The following is a 16,765-nucleotide window of genomic DNA, read 5'->3' on the forward strand; positions in this document are numbered from 1 at the left end:
AAAGAAGTTTAAAATATTATAATTATGAAAGTATTAAAATATAGTGTTATGAAAAAATAAATCTAGCTTTTTAAATACACAGATTTTTCATCAACAGGACAATTCATGGTTTTTCAAGAACATTTCCGAATCCAATTAATGCTGTCGATATACAGCCATATTGTTTTTCAGAGAGGGGACAACACATGTATTTCTTGTCTGCGGAGTTCCTTTTGATTTACCGATCCTGGAAATTATCAATATGAATCCACTGTTGTCATTTAATCCACATGGTTGAGTGTTTCTCTGTGAGCCTGCAACGAACACAATGTAAAACAGTAAGGGACTGTAGTGGCACTATTAAAATGAAGCAATTTTTCGACCAATTTGTTTATATGATCTTGGCACAAGTATATATGTGTATAACACAATAACACAGTCATTTTGATTATGCTCTGTAAATTATATAATCTATGCCACTGTTTGTTATGTACCATTGCTTATGATCATAAATAAAGTGCTTTCTCTGAATTAATTTTTATTGTGCAATTTTACGATTTTCTTCGAACCTGTTGATATTCACATGAATGACTTAAAAAGAAAGTTGATATATTAAAACAATTCTTGTGTATGTGACTGTAGTAACACTAGGGTCTTTATAGTGTTTTGTAACTATAAACGTTTTCCAAGGAATTGCACAGCAGCATGATATGATTATCTGTTACATGTATTATTAACTTGTTAATTTGCAACGTTTCATTAAAAGATCACAAATGAAATTAAAAACCAATTGTTCAGAAAACAGTTGAAGGTCTTTCCACCAGTTAGCATCTTTTTTGATATGATGATATTAAAATCTGGTTCTAAATGTCAATTTCAGCGTCAAAGGACAGCTTATTGTACGCTGATTCCAAAGATATATTGTTTCTATACAAAAAGATATAAATAAGGGAGATAATGGTTTACTTCCGGTTCGAAATATGTTACTTCCGGTATTGTTTAAAAGTTAACTTGCCACTGAATTCAAAAATATATGGTTCTATATACTTTAACATTAATTTAGTACAAAAATAGCTACTTCCGGTTTACAAAAGGTCACTTCCGGTTAGTTTTTCAAAGGTCACATTCCTTGCAACCTAATGCAAAAAGTCCCATGGCTTTATCATGTATACATATGAGGTAAAAGCAAAGGTAAAAAACTAGAACGTTAGATTTACCTATGACCTTGAGCTCAATTTCAATGTCATTAATCAAGGACCTAAACTCAAAAGACCGTAGGCCTCTTTTTTATATTGTTAATGAGTTATATTGCCATACGACTCATAATAGATATAAAATTTTCTACGTACCCTCACGACTAAAATTTATGTGTTACGACATGTCGCAACTAACAATTTTGTGAAAATAATTTGTCAATATCTGTATATGATTTCTGAAAATAAGAGTTAAAAAGACAAAATCAAAATTTTGAACATGACCTTGACCTTTGATCTTGACTTCATTTTCATTATTTTGGACCAAGGACCTTAAATCTAAAGACCCTATGCCTCTATCACTAATGGTTTTCCAGTTAAAAATACATTTCACTTATATTAAATACAAAAGGGGAAATAACTCTCGTGTGGAATATTTTTACGGCTTCGATCAAAATAAAACAGAACATCCTGAGGATATAACGAGCAATTTGGAAAAATTAATTTGTCGTTTTCTTATACGGTTGCAAAACCTTAGAGAAAACAAGAAAAACAGTGTTCGGGGTAATAACTCTTATATGGGAAGTATTCGGTTAAGCAGAGTTGGTTTCAAAAGCGTATAAACTGTTCGATATCATATTCCAAATATCTAAGCGACATCTTGCGAAACGAAAAAACAGCGAAGGAAAAAAATTAGGCGGAAGAAAAAAAAAAGCAAAATAATAATCAGAACAAAAGAAATAGGTCTTTCAACCGAAAAGGTTGAAAGACCTAAATATAATGCAATATCACATTGTATAATTGGTCTAAGGTATCGGAATGACGGTGAATCACGATTGATTGTCCACGTTTTTTATTGGTTTTAAACATCAAATTGGTTATAGTATTGTCTTATATATTTCATGCGAATCATGATTATGTATTTGTTTTAAAAGAAGTCATATAGTTATATTAAGGATGCTATAATGATTTTTACCTATCTGCATGTTCTCTAGAAGCACATAATGACGGTAGTCGAACACAACATTTTATCGAATATGAATAACATTAGAATATGAATTCAAGTACAGTATTAACTTAGACGTTCGGTCGTATTCCCGATGAAATATTGAAAGCACTTACTAACTTCGTTGGAAGTTGGGACATAGTAAACCATTGGTTGTGGGTTTGTTATAACATGTCCGTTTGTTGCAGTTGAAGATCTACAGCATGCGCAACACAAGCATATAGATAATCCTACTACTAAGCCGACTCCAATTACAATCCCAGCAACTCCAGCAAGTGGTCTGCAAAGAATTTGACAAGAATGAATAATTGCTTATATTCCAAACTATTAGTAATAATTCTTAAAATAATTTATCATATAGGGCTTATAGGGCTAACGACATAGCTAACCTTTTTCAACAAAGTTCACAGTTTCTTTACTTTGTTGAATACAATAATTAGTCAACCAAGCAAAAACGTTGATTCAATGACTCTTCACTGGAAGTGAATGACCGCTACACATGATTTGTTAAACGTATTTACAGAAAGCTGCCTTGTTTTACTGCCTTTCATGAGTAATGGCTTAGAGAAGTTATAATTAAATAACATGTAAATAGGCCAATTATCACTCACGAAATATTCAGCACATTTAACTTTTGCATATGTATAGGCACAAAACTAGGATTGAGCAATACTTTTTACATATTTCCTTTCCATTACATATATAATTGACAACAACGACGTTCAGTTTTGAAACATGAATATGAATAAAAGAAGAAGTTATATAGACATCAACGAGACATAAACCAAGGACAAAATTAACCAAAAGACATATACAAGTGAAGGAGGGAAGTATATCTTAGTAAACTTCTATCTATAAAATAAATATAGCTACTGTATGGGCACACCACTTACATTGTATGAGATATATACGTGTTCGTATAATAGTACTTTGTGTATGGAGTTGTGAAGTATGGACAACATGGATCATATGAATTTGTCTTGCAGCATCCATTGGCACAATATAATGTAAACATCTTAGAGTTAAAAGAATCGTAATAATAACATGTTGTTCCAGTGCACGTGAATCCTATAAATGGAAAACATGAAGATTAAAAAAAACTTGGAAAAGAGCATTCATGACACATCTGTCTTTATTGTTCTTGTAGAAAACGTGTGATTTTATTTCCCTTTCTAAATCTAATGTTTTGCAATTTAAAATATTTATACCATAGGATGTCATTAGTATGGGATATAATATGGAATCAGGGAATGTGTCTAAAAGATAACAGCCCATCCACAAATTAAATATGCTGATACGCATAAAAAAAATAATTGTCAATTTGGTGCACTAGCAATTCAAAGTGAAACAAATCAAAACTTTTGTCGAACTCCAGAATACAAGACTGTCAGATTACTTATTCACATTATTACCAAACATATTAATTACCGTAATTGCAAAACTTTCATCCCTTGTTTGCATATATTAATGATTGTTTTCTTACACCTATAGTTGCATTATATGAATATAAAGTAAAGGACAACTACGTGCTAATGTTATATAAACATAAACCTTTATTTGGACTATACTGACACGATTAGTTGGAATCTCAACCAGCCATTACACTCCATAGGGAGTTGTGTTATCCTAATTATTTCTCATTTCGACATGTCTTGCACAACTTTATTCCTGAATGGAGTTTATACGACGGTGAAGAACCAGTAGCAATGAGTGTGTTATGAATCGACTAAGGATATATAGAACCTTCGAACTCTTGAACATCACACTATATGAACATGATACTATCAGACCATTGAGGCGACACTTGTTTGTGTAAATTAAGAAATTATTCATGGAGGTCCATCGTTTGTTGGAAATTTACACATGACCTAGGCCGTGATATTCGAATTTTATCCTGAGCGTTTTTTTTAACACAGCGAATTCGACATAGCGTATGCATATAGGTTACGATACATGTGGATTAACGTGGGAGGTATATTTTAACAGCCATTATACTTATGCATCTCGTAGTCAGCGCTAAGTATAGATATATCGAGAATTTTACCACGTCCTTGTTTACGAAGAGAAAGAAGCATGTCATTTTTCACTTTTAGTTTAATACATGTAAAAGTGTTAATTATACAATCCAATCTAAATCGCTACGTCGTACTGCAAGAGTTCACTTAGTACACACATACTGCACCCAAGACCAAATCAAATTGGTTGTATTAATTCGGCAGAAAATTGTATTTTAAGTATCGATGCAATACTTATGCAGTATTGTAGGTTCTTATCAGCTCTTATCGTACTTCGTAATATGTTGTACAAGACCAAAAGTATTATGAATATCAATGAGCATATTTATTACAAATTATACAAAAAATAAGTGTTGACGATGAATAATAATAAAACAGTAATAGATAAATTTAACAACGGTTGATTTTCATTTTTTTACAAATTATCAGTGTAAACATATACATGTCATAAGTGTGTTCTTCTTTTTCAAAAAAACTATCACTATTAGGAAATTCAAATGATTTGAAAGCGAAACTGGTTGAATATATTTTTTATTTTTGAATCATTAATAGATAAAATCAGTTAGATCAGAATGTCGTTTTTTAATTTGGCGTGAACATCAACAAAAATGCATACGGTGTAAATCGCTGGCCTAGTTTCTGAAAACTAGTTTCCAGATGCTGGATAAACGAATTTTGACCATCTACGGTCACATGCACCAGGAGCATGATCCTTATTGACCTTGAAATTTATTTGTAAACGATTGAGTTCAGGCATGTAGTAAAGTATGTTGTAAAAACGTGATATATTCATATTGCCCAAATATTAAAAAATAAATACAGTTAATTTTGATATCTTTCTTAGTATGTAAATTCACCAATTGTACAAATTGCTTACGAAATTACTAATCTTATCTCCTTTCTTTATTGGCGAACTAGTGCATATATGCCAGGTCCAATATTTTATGTTAGCATATTTGTACTGAAAATTGGTGTCAGAAAGAGTTTAACTCTGATAACGTAACTTGTCATACTTAATTTTCTTATTTATCAATACTTACCTAGAAGTGACTGGAACATGAACATAAATATTATCATTTCCAAATTTGTTGTATAATACTTGAACACTCACTTTCGTGCAATTTTGGTATGAATTGAAATAGATTTAGATTTCATGTATGATATGTAGTCACGTGACATATGAAATCGATTTAACGCACGAATTTCAATGCTGATTGACTATTTAGGCCCAAAATTGAAATGTAATCCCACAAAATACAATGTGTTATAAAAGAAAGAAAGATGGTGTGACTAAAATACGGTTACAATACGCACCTAATAATAACTCGAAAATGTATAGAATATCTTAACCAATTTGTTTTCATAGATTTACCTTTAAAGACCAAAGCATTACGTACTACATTACTATTAACCATCAATAGATATAAGGAGATGTGGTATGAGTGCCAATGAGACATTTTCGATAACCAACGGTTTAAACTATATGAAAAAGGAAAAACGAGAAACACTTATGAACCACATCTACAAAAGACAACTACTTAAATCATGTTCCTGACTAATGACAGGTACAAAATAATGCAGTGTTCTAAACGTTTTCATAAGCATTCACCTTCACCCTTATCTGAAACAATAATGTAACATCACAACATAGACAGACACACTATAAAATATGAATTGAAATGAGTTAACGCAATAAAAAAAACAACATATAAACACCAGTTGGTGAACATACACTAAACGAATAAATTTGATCTATGACACAATGAGATACATAACCTGTAAAAAAGATTACGGTGTTAAACAATTTCAGAAAAAACAACTATAAATAATTAAGTTTATCATATAAGGATAAACTTTTTAATAAAAGTTTAACTCCGTTTTCCTGAATCAATCCTAATTGATTCTTAATTTAATCACATCAATAATACGTCATTTCGTGACGTCATTCATGCGTTATTCAAATAATTGAAAAACTGCCAATATAGCTAACGAAAATTTTCAGCAGCAACATAAAGCCACCAAAAAGACTATGAAAACTTAGAGGGATGACCGAGAAATCACCAAATAAAAAAAGAAAACACAAGGTACACTACCAGAACTAGCAGGAGTAGCGGACAAGGAGACGGTACCATTTCAGGCCGATATAGGCAGTATTTCTGTGGCCAGTGGCAGTGACCAACCGGAAATTGACCAAACCCCAGGACAACATATGGCTTCTGTGATAGCCGGAAATGACCAACACTAAGTACCTAGACAACCTACTACCGGTATGATTAACGATACAGGTTTAAGTGATTGTAATAGGGGTTATGCACAGGGTGTACACATCAAGTGTGTTTGTCTCTGTAGGTGCCCATATTCCGGTAAAAATTAAGGAAAAGATTTGGGTTAGAGAATATATTGATTTAAATATTTTACTTAAATCTGCAAAAGACTCCCAGTTAAATGTTAAATAGTTATTAACTATAACATCACAAAGACAGAGCACAATTACAAATTTGCACGTATGGACATCTGTATTCATCATCTTTATGGATATAGTGCTAGAAAAATGGACCAATAAAGGGCAAGAGTTCCTGAAATACATGTTTAACGTTGATTAGCTTCATCTAGAGGGTATGGCTCAGGTTGGGCTATATATGATGAACAGTACCGCCTACGTAAGGCAAGATGTCCACAATCGTCTTGGGCAGAACTAGACATGGAGCTGTGTGTTATGTACGTCTCTACTCCTCCCCGATTTGCTCATTCAGATACTAATTCTTTTTGGGGTCATAAGGGTTCACAGTATATCCAAAATACTAAACCAGAACAGGTACAAAGACCCATGGCATCATGCAAGGGTTACAACTTCGGTAGATGTACTTATGGGGCAGCATATAAATTTGAACATAAATGTTTCAGGTGCTCTGGAAACCACCCTATTGAGGCCTGCAAAAAGAGGTAAGGATTACGAGTTGTACTCTTTGGGATACTCCCCTATTTGTGTAAATGAAGTAGAAGAATCTTTAAAATTTTATCCGTATAAGGTAATGGTCTTCGATTTGGTTTTAAATTACAATATTCCGGTTCACGTTTACCTGTTAATGCAAACAATTCAAAAAGTGTGATTTTTCATGCAGATCTTGTTAGAGAAAAAATGAATAAAGAGATTACTCTAGGTAGAATGGCCGGTCCTTTTGACCACCCACCTTTGCCAACTTTTCGCATTTCTCCTATATTGTTGGCCGAAAAGAAGAACGGGGACTACCGTTTAATTCATAATCTTTCCTATCCTCTACATAACTCTGTGAATGACTTTATAGATGAGAAATATTGCTCTGTGCAGTATTTGGGTATTGACGACGCTTTTCGTTTGGTCCAAAATATAGGAATAGCCAGAAAACTTTCAAAGTCCGGCGTTAAGAGTGCATTTCGTTTATTAAGGGTTTCACCTTCTGATTTTGACCAATTGCGTTTCATTTTTACTGGTAAATATTATTTTGATCGTTGTTTACCACAGGGAGCCTCAATCAGCTGTTCGCTCTTAATAAAGTACTCATTAGCGCTTCATTGGGTTACGGAACTTACCAGTGGAAATTCAAATATACTTCATTACCTAGACGATTTCCTTTTAGGAGGTGAAGCAAATAGTCCAACTTGTCAGGAAACACTTGAAACGTTCAAAAAAATTTGTTCAGATTGGGGGTTCCAAACCGTTCTACCCACAGAAATTTTGACTTTTTAGGTATTGAATTTGATACCTAAAAATGGAAATGAGGCTCCCTGGGGGAAAAACTGACTAATTTAAAACAAACTTTGCAGCTGTTTCTACATTCAAAAAAGGTAATCTTGCGCCAGTTACAGTCCCTGATAGGTTTGTTAAACATTGCATGCCAAGGTATCGCCCCTGGAAGATATTTTTGCCGAAGATTGATTGTGCTACTTGTAACATAAGAAAACCACACCACAGGATACGGGTATCATGTAATATGCGCGAGGACATTAAAGTTTGCACCTCTTTTTTAGAGCAATATAATGGAGTCACGGTCATGATTGATAGTTAATGGACTTCCAACGATATGCTTGAACTGTTTACAGACAGTGCCGGGGGTCAAAACAAAGGTTTTGGCATTTACTTTCAGGGGAAATGGGCACAAAGTTGTTGGCCAAAAGAATGGGCAGAACATGATTTATTGAAGGACATTTCTTACTTGGAACTTTTCCCAGTTGTTATATCACTTCATATATGGGGAGTACATCTTAAAAACAAACGAATCATTTTCTATGTGGATAATCAGGCCGTTGTTACTATCATACACAAGAGAACTTCTAAGTCGAATCGAGTTATGTCCCTTATTACGGAATCTAGTTTTTTTACACATTAAAATATATTATCGTTTTAAAAGCAGAAGACATTCCTGGTAAAATTAATACCATAGCCGATTCATTATCCCGTTGTGATTTTCAGCGTTTCAGAAACCTTTGCCCAGAAGCAGATCAGTACAGGACAGCAATTCAAGACCATCTTTGGACGTTTTAGAAATTGAATTAAATCATCTCCTTACCAGTTCTATGAAACAAAAAAAAAACTGGAAAACATACAATACGGCAGTCGAATCCTTTAAAAATTTTCGATCAGCATACAACTTACATGATATTTGGCCATCTCCGCTTAGCGATTTAATATTTTACATTGCCTTCCTTTCATTAAAGGGTCTGTCAGCCTCTACTGTCCTAACATATATGTCAGGAATAAGTTATCAACATAAGATTCAAGATTTAACAGATACTTAGTACAAAATCCTTTTTAGTAGGGAAAACATTATAAGGTTTAAAAAGGTCAAATCCAAGAACCCCGATTTGCGGGTACCGATTTCAATTGATTTATTACGAAATTAATCAAGTCACTTCAACATGTCTGTTTTTGTCGTATTAATCCGTCATGTTTGCTTCAGCTTTTAGTCTAAATTTTTTCGCTATATTTCGCGTGAGTGAGATAGCTGCGGAAAGTAAAAACTGATTTAGGGGCACATGTTATACAAATATCTGACGTTTCAGTTGTCAAATTTGACCACAAAGAAGAGCTTCGTCTGTGTATACGTAGTTCCAAAACAGATCAACTACACTCTTCTTTAACTTTGATTATTAGTGAGCAAATCGACAAATCTCTGTGTCCCATACACTTACTAAAGCAATTTTTACAAATTCGATATCCTTCGTCCGGCAGTAATTTATACATACATTTTGATGGATCAAGTCTCACTCGTTATCAATTTTCGTCTATTTTACAAAAGAGTTTGTCATTCTCCGAAATCAATGGACATTTCAGAGCACATTCTTTCAGAATCGGGGGAGCAACTGAAGCAAAAAGGCTAGGAGTAGTGGCGAAACATTAAAGAAATGGGGTCATTGAACATCGGATGCTTACACAAAATTCATCCGTTTGAACATTTAAAACTATAGGTTTTACTTTTTAAACCGCAATAGCTTATTGAAATAATACATACATCAATTGTAGGTGTCAAAACAATTTGGTTAATAGGATCATCCATAGTATATTGGGCCAATAAAAAAGCTTCGTCTAGACCTGGGGGACTTCACCTTGACCTATAGAATACAGGTGCTCATATGATTTGAATTGGTCAAAAGGGTATGAAGTGGGGTGATTTAACTAGAGTCTTTGAACAAAGGTTGCTTAACCGCCCCCTTCCGAGTTTCCTTGTTATTCAACTTGGGTCTTATGATTTGGGTATATTGACATCAGAAAAATTATTCAGTGATATAGAATGTGACCTGCTTTGGTTACATGCATTGTATCCAGCTTTAAAAAAAATATGGTCAGACATATTAATGAGACGGTACTGGCACAATGCCAATTGTGGTCAAACTATTGAAAAGGCTCGTAAACGAGTAAACCTCTAGGTCAAAACTATAGTTTTGAGCATCGGTGGATGTGCAATTAGGCACAGTAACATACGTGCTAAAGAAAGTAATTTATTTAGATATGACGGAACATATTTATCAAAGATTGGTAATAATATTTATCTAACAAATTTACAAGAAGCACATGAAAAGTTCATGACATCTGGAGGACCAGCTGTTTTTCCTCAGTGAAATTAATATTATTATGAGAACTGTCTTAAATTTTGATTATTTTAATAACAAGTGAAACTCGGTCGGGACTTTTACGGGGCACCAACCAGTCTAATTTGGGGTTGTTTCAGGGGTAATTTCTTTGGCAGTGAGTGGGTATGCCCCACTCATTTGGCGGGATATGGCAAGATGAAAATGGAACATGTCCCCACATTGTACGCAAGCTTATATTTGGGGTTATATTCTTGTGTATTCCCACAGAGATAAGATTGGGTCTTCTTTGAATGTACCAAAGAGACCGGTTCCTGAATTGGTCCCAGTTTGGAACTTAAGGTGTTCTCTTTGAAGTTTATAATTAATAAGCTGCAATGGAAACCAAAGAGTTCGTGGGGGGAATATTTGCTATGTATCGGGGTTCATTTTTATACCATCTCTCTATTTAGCATTTAACGTAGATGATTGTAGCTTTCATTGCCTACCAGTGAAGCACAGGCTTGCCAAAAATAATAGTTCGGCGGTTTGTACGTTCATCTTGCCTTATCTTGTCTGCGCAAAAAAAAATAATACTGTAGCCATATCATTCCAAATTCTTTGTTGATTATACATTAATCTTTGAAAACAAAATGAGCCGGTTTTACATTTCACACATTTTACTATATATGGTAAAGAGAGGGTTTGGTTGCACATGAGACATAATTAAGAAGAAAGCAAAAATTGGTTGATCGCCCATGAGACATGTATATAATATGAAGCAGTTCGGATCTTTGATTAATTAAGTTTATCATATAAGGATAACTGTTTTAATAAAAGTTTAACTCCGTTTTCCGGAATCAATCCTAATTGATTCTTAATTTAATCACATTAATAATACGTCATTTAGTGACGTCATTAATGCGTTATTTAAACAAGTGCAAAACTGCCAACATAGCTAACGAAAATTCCAACCTCCCTCCCCATCATCCACCACCAAAAATGAAGATAAGAAAAATTCTGCTGCTGTGTTTTGAATTGTTTCAGGTTTTGTTGTGAAAGATGCAGTTATGCAGAAGAGTTGTGCAATGGATATACTTGCCAATGGACTAACAGCTCAGCTTGAAAAGACAGTGCCTTATTGTCAGTGGATGAGAAACCAGTTGATCGCATCGAATACTTGTTTAATGGACTTATTTTCAAGATCATTGACATTTGCATATTCAACTATTTCTAAATGATATTAACACTTAATTCAGTATTTTATCATTTCAAATTTGTTGTAAATTTAAAATAAATAATCGTTACAGTATAGCTGGCGGAATATGGCAAGATGAAAATTGAACATGCCCCCACATAGTACATGTTGTACGCTAGCTTATATTTGGGGTTATATTCTTCTGTGTTCCCACAGAGATAAGATTGGGTTTTCTTTGAATGTACCAAAAAGACCGGTTCCTGAATTGGTCCCAGTTTGGAACTTAAGGTGTTCTCTTTGAAATTTATAATTAAAAAGCTGCAATGGAAACCAAAAAGTTCGTGGGGGAATATTTGCTACATATCGGGGTTCATTTTTCATACCATCTTTCTATTTAGCATTTAACGTAGAGGATTGTAGCTTTCATTGCCTACCAGTGAAGCACAGGCCTGCCAAAAATAATGGTTCGGCGATTTGTACGTTCATATTGTCTTATCTTGCCTGCGCAAAACATTTAATACTGCAGCCATATCATTTCAAATTCTTTGTTGATTATATATTTATCTTTGAAAACAAAAGGAGCCGGTTTTACATTTCACACACACAACTATCATGGTAAATAGAGGGTTTGATTGCACATGAGACATAATTAAGAAGAAAGCAAAAATTGGTTGATCGCCCATGAGACATGTACATGTATATAATATGAAGCAGTTAGGATCTTTGATTAAAGGCAAGAGTAGTATACCGCTGTTCAAAACTCGTAAAACCATGGACAAAAAAACAAAATCGGGATGACAAACTAAAACTGGGGGAGACGCATTAAATATAAGAGGAGAACAACGACACAACATTAAAATGTAACACACACAGAAACGGACTAAGAATTAGACAAAATCCGATGAGAATAACAAATATAACATCAACACCAGATACATGAATTTAGGATAGAAAAGTACCGTGACATAACCTTGAACAAAATGCAATCAAATAGAATAATGTACACAGAGAAATGAAAATGATTTGGTTGTTAGGTATACAGTATAAATAGAGAACTGAAAAAAAAATTTTAAAACAATTTATTTTGTTGTTCATAATACATGAAGTGAACATTCATAGTTTTACTAAACACTAATCAGAGCTGGTAGATATTATAATAGAATAAGGAGATATAACACTAGAGATGATAAATTAAAAAAGAAAAAGCCTTACAAATTGTTTAACAGATCAAGTTAACAGAAAGAATGATTTGAATTTACTCGCAGTTTCTATTAGCATAAGTGATTATGAAATTCATATTTTCCCGGAAGACGGGGCGCGGGTTAAAAACGTTTTAAGATGTCAAGTGTTAGTCTATAAAGGATGCGGAGGTAGTGGGCTTTTGATTTCTAGTTCTGGGGGATATATACATAGAATTTAATCAGAAAAGTTTAGATTGGTAATGGAAAGAACATTAGCATTATATCTGAATGTAATGTGAAATTAAATAATCCTGCTTCTTTGATCTTTTTGTTTTTGAACTCTGATTCATATGAAAAAAGGAAAAGGTCGATAAGGAGAGGCACACCTTTCGTTTTAAAATTAGCCTACTTCATTTGCAAGATGCCACCATTAAGATACTTCATGATAAAATGAAACATTAGTTTTTGTTAATTTTCTGGAACAATTGTTAATCTTTAATAGGATCCGAATGACCTGGTTATGATGATGCACATTATTCACTTAGTGTTATTGTATTAATTCACGTGTATATAGTTTTGTTCAATATATATATAATGTAAGATATGTTTATTTTAGAATAGCAAATTTTCAATGTGTGTTTGTTGTGAAAAATTCATATCCCTTTACAATACTATTTATTTATTGTATATTTTATTATTTTATGCTCATTTACACATTATCTTTCAAATAGAATGATAATATATTTGTACATTAGGCAAAAACGTATAACTGACATACTTAACTAAAAAAAAAAAAAAAACAGGTACTAATGATCATAGACTTATGATAAGCTGATATTATGGACGAACAGGCTAATGTACTTCAGTATTGTTTTTTTTACTACAATACAAATTTTCTTTTGAATTAAACTTTAAAACAAACAAAAAACTAACTTATTAAGTTTGTTTTCTTCTTAAATTATCTGTTTGAAGCCTGCAAGATAAAATATATTCCATAACAGGAATCGTAAAAATATGTGTTATACATAACTTCGAAATTTGGTACATGTACTCCAGTAATCTATTGTTTAACACAATTCACAAGGAGCCGTTGTGGAATAATGTCTTGTTTATCGTTAAGTCAGTATAAAGCAAAAAGAATGAGGTTTTGGTAAGTTGGAAACTAAAACATGTAAATGAAACAAGATAATCAAACATATAAATTTTCCATTCTACCTGTATTTGTTAACACTTTCAAAGTCATATATTGACCAACATTATTATGAATACCGAATAGCTTCATCATGATTAAATATACATTTTTTGCAAAGGTCAAACTCTTGAACATAGCTTAAAGCAAAGTCTTATAGCAAGGTTCTCAAATCAAAAGCACCTACTAGTAAGTCTCTACTGTATATGGTTATTAAGGATTCACATCACCATACAGCTAATTGCAAATGTAAGAGTGGGAAAAACTATTTAACATATCTTTAAATCAATACGTCTGTGTTGCGACAGATTGTGACTAACAAAATAGTCAAAATATTTTGTCCATCTCTTATGCGGTTTCTGATAAAAAGTATGCCATTGACCTTTAGCAGTGGTCTCATTTTCAATTTGGTAAATCAAAGACCTCAAATAAATAAGACTGTAGGTCACTAGCTTTTATTCTGAATGAATCACTACTATAACCCTCAAATGTAGTCGCAACATTAAAATACGTTTTTGACAACTTAATGATATAACGAGAAATTAAGTCAAATAATTTTGTCGATTTCTTCTACAATTGCGAGGGAGTAGAAATCAAAAGTATGAAACAATGCAAGGAAATCTCATTGATAAAAGTTCTTGATCATCTGATCACTAAAGACAAGACGTTTCTTAACAATTCTCTCAGCTCTATTCAAAATTATAAACAATATATATGTTAGTGTCTATTTCTGAAAAAGATTTTCTATGCATTAACAGTGGTGCACCTACTTTATGATTTGTTAAATGCAATTATATAATAATCGAATAACCAAAATATTTTCTTTACAACTTGGGTTTTTATTAATAAACTAAGAAATAATGAATCAACGCAGCTTCATAAAGCAAACACAAGTGTGATTAAAATACATATACGCACTAAAATGGTATTGGCGGAAGAGTACTTGTTACAATCATAGCTGTGCGTGTTATAAGTCGCATTAAAAGGTAATATGGTATTGTTAACATGTATTTTCATGTAACCAAAATACCTACAACACCCTTTGTAAAGACGATACATGATTTGCAACACTTTTAAATGTCAGCACAAACAATATATACCTTCTATTGTTTTAATCGATCTTTGGAAACTTTCTCACGATCAATGTGTACACAAATAGCTGGGTTTACCTTGGACGTATTTGCAAAACCTTTTGAATTTTGGGTCCTAAATGCTCATCAACTTTGTACTTGTTTGGCTTTATAACTATTTTGATCTGAGCGACACCGAAGAGTCTTGTGTAGACGAAACGTGCGTCTGGCGTATACGATTATAATCCTGGTACCTTTGATAACTATTAACAATAATAAGAAACCCTAATTTGACATACATACTACAAACATGTAACAACATAATTGACATTTGTGATCAGTTTCAAAATAATGAGACCACATCATATTGACAAACTACATTAAACTTAAATTTGACATTGCCTTTACCAATAATTTTACCAGTTTGTAAAGGACGAACAGATGGACAAACGGACGGACCGCATAACTAGAATTGTATGCGAAGTGTTCAAAAACATAAGAACCATTGAATACAAGTATAGTATTTGATGAACTGCGGTATATGTCTGAAAAAGAGGAAAATTTGGTCATCCTTCTTGGTTTATAACTCCATGTGTTTAGTTTCCAAATAGAAATGTTTAAGGAGAAGGTTGAGTTGTATGTTTATCCATTACATGATTGACTTATAGATGCTACTCTCTGTGTCATTTAATATCTTGTGAAGAGTTGTCTCATTGGCAACCATACCACTTCTTTTTTTCTATTTTTGTATGATTTATTTATGACTTTCGCAAAATTGTTCTGAAACTCATATTTCAAACAAAACTAATTTGACAATTGTTTTTTTAAAAGTAATGTATGTGAATTAAAATGTTAAATTAATTTTCTCACTTTATGTGGATTATCAACTGTTAATGTTAGTTATAATTAAATTTATGTCGAAAGACGTCAATGATTTATATGAATTTTGTAATTGACAATGGTAAAAAGTTGCGTTTTGTTGAATTTAAGTGTTTCTGTTGTGTCGTTGTCCTATTATATTTGATTTGTTTCCCTCAGTTTTAGTTTGTAATCCGGATTTGTTTTTTCGAAATCGATTGATGAATTTCGAACAACGGTATACCACGGTTCCCTTTATTTGAAGCTACGTGTCGTAATACTGTCATGTCATACATGTTATATTGTCTGCATTGACTACACAATGCCATAAGGTCTATATCTTCCAAGCAACGGGTGCCAATAGTGAACTATTCTTGCTAAAAACTTCTTGAGCTCTTGCACTCACTCAATCTCATTAAATTTGGGGAAAATAGTCAGGTGCATGTGATTTTTAATGTTTCATATATATTGAGTATATCATATCACGAAATAAATATTTTGTTGATTTTTACATGTAACTTTACAGATCCACAACTGGTAAACAGGTTGCTTTATCTTGCAACGATAGAAAAGCGTTTGCTGAATTGCAATTTGACGACGAAAGTCAACTAAATCCAACTTCGTCTAAATGTTTTAGTCAATATATAATATCAAAGAACAAATCAAAAGTACATGTTTATGAACCACACATGTGAAATAAGTGTAATTTTCATTAATATGATGATGATTGGATTGTTGCCACCTTGACTGACTATTCAGCCCTAGCATGGTTGCCCCTGGCTTGTGCATTTTTTGGCATTTAAATAAATTTGTTTTACCATAAGGCAATTGAGATAATTTGAGTAATTAATATAAAAAATATGACATGAATAAATGAAAATGAGAACAAATTTGAAAGATAAAATAATAAATAACTAAAGAAGATGACGAATAAAAATCAATTGTGCAAATAGAGTAGAAGATACATAAAATAAAAGAAAACAGCATACGACAGTAAGCGGCAGCAACGTTTTCCTAGTACTACACCAGCA

At 32.7% G+C, this 16,765-nt stretch overlaps 1 long non-coding RNA gene across 1 annotated transcript; it reads right to left on the reverse strand.

The window, feature by feature from the left end:
- Window positions 1–3,255, reverse strand: LOC143046792 (uncharacterized). Its single transcript, XR_012969282.1, has 3 exons — window positions 3,072–3,255; window positions 2,295–2,458; window positions 1–293 (listed from the first exon to the last, which is right to left on the reverse strand). It is a non-coding gene; the product is annotated as an uncharacterized LOC143046792 (long non-coding RNA).
- Between the last annotated feature and the right edge of the window lie 13,510 nt (window positions 3,256–16,765).

Source organism: Mytilus galloprovincialis, chromosome 9 (assembly GCF_965363235.1).
Source record: "Mytilus galloprovincialis chromosome 9, xbMytGall1.hap1.1, whole genome shotgun sequence".
Classification (NCBI taxonomy): domain Eukaryota; kingdom Metazoa; phylum Mollusca; class Bivalvia; order Mytilida; family Mytilidae; genus Mytilus; species Mytilus galloprovincialis.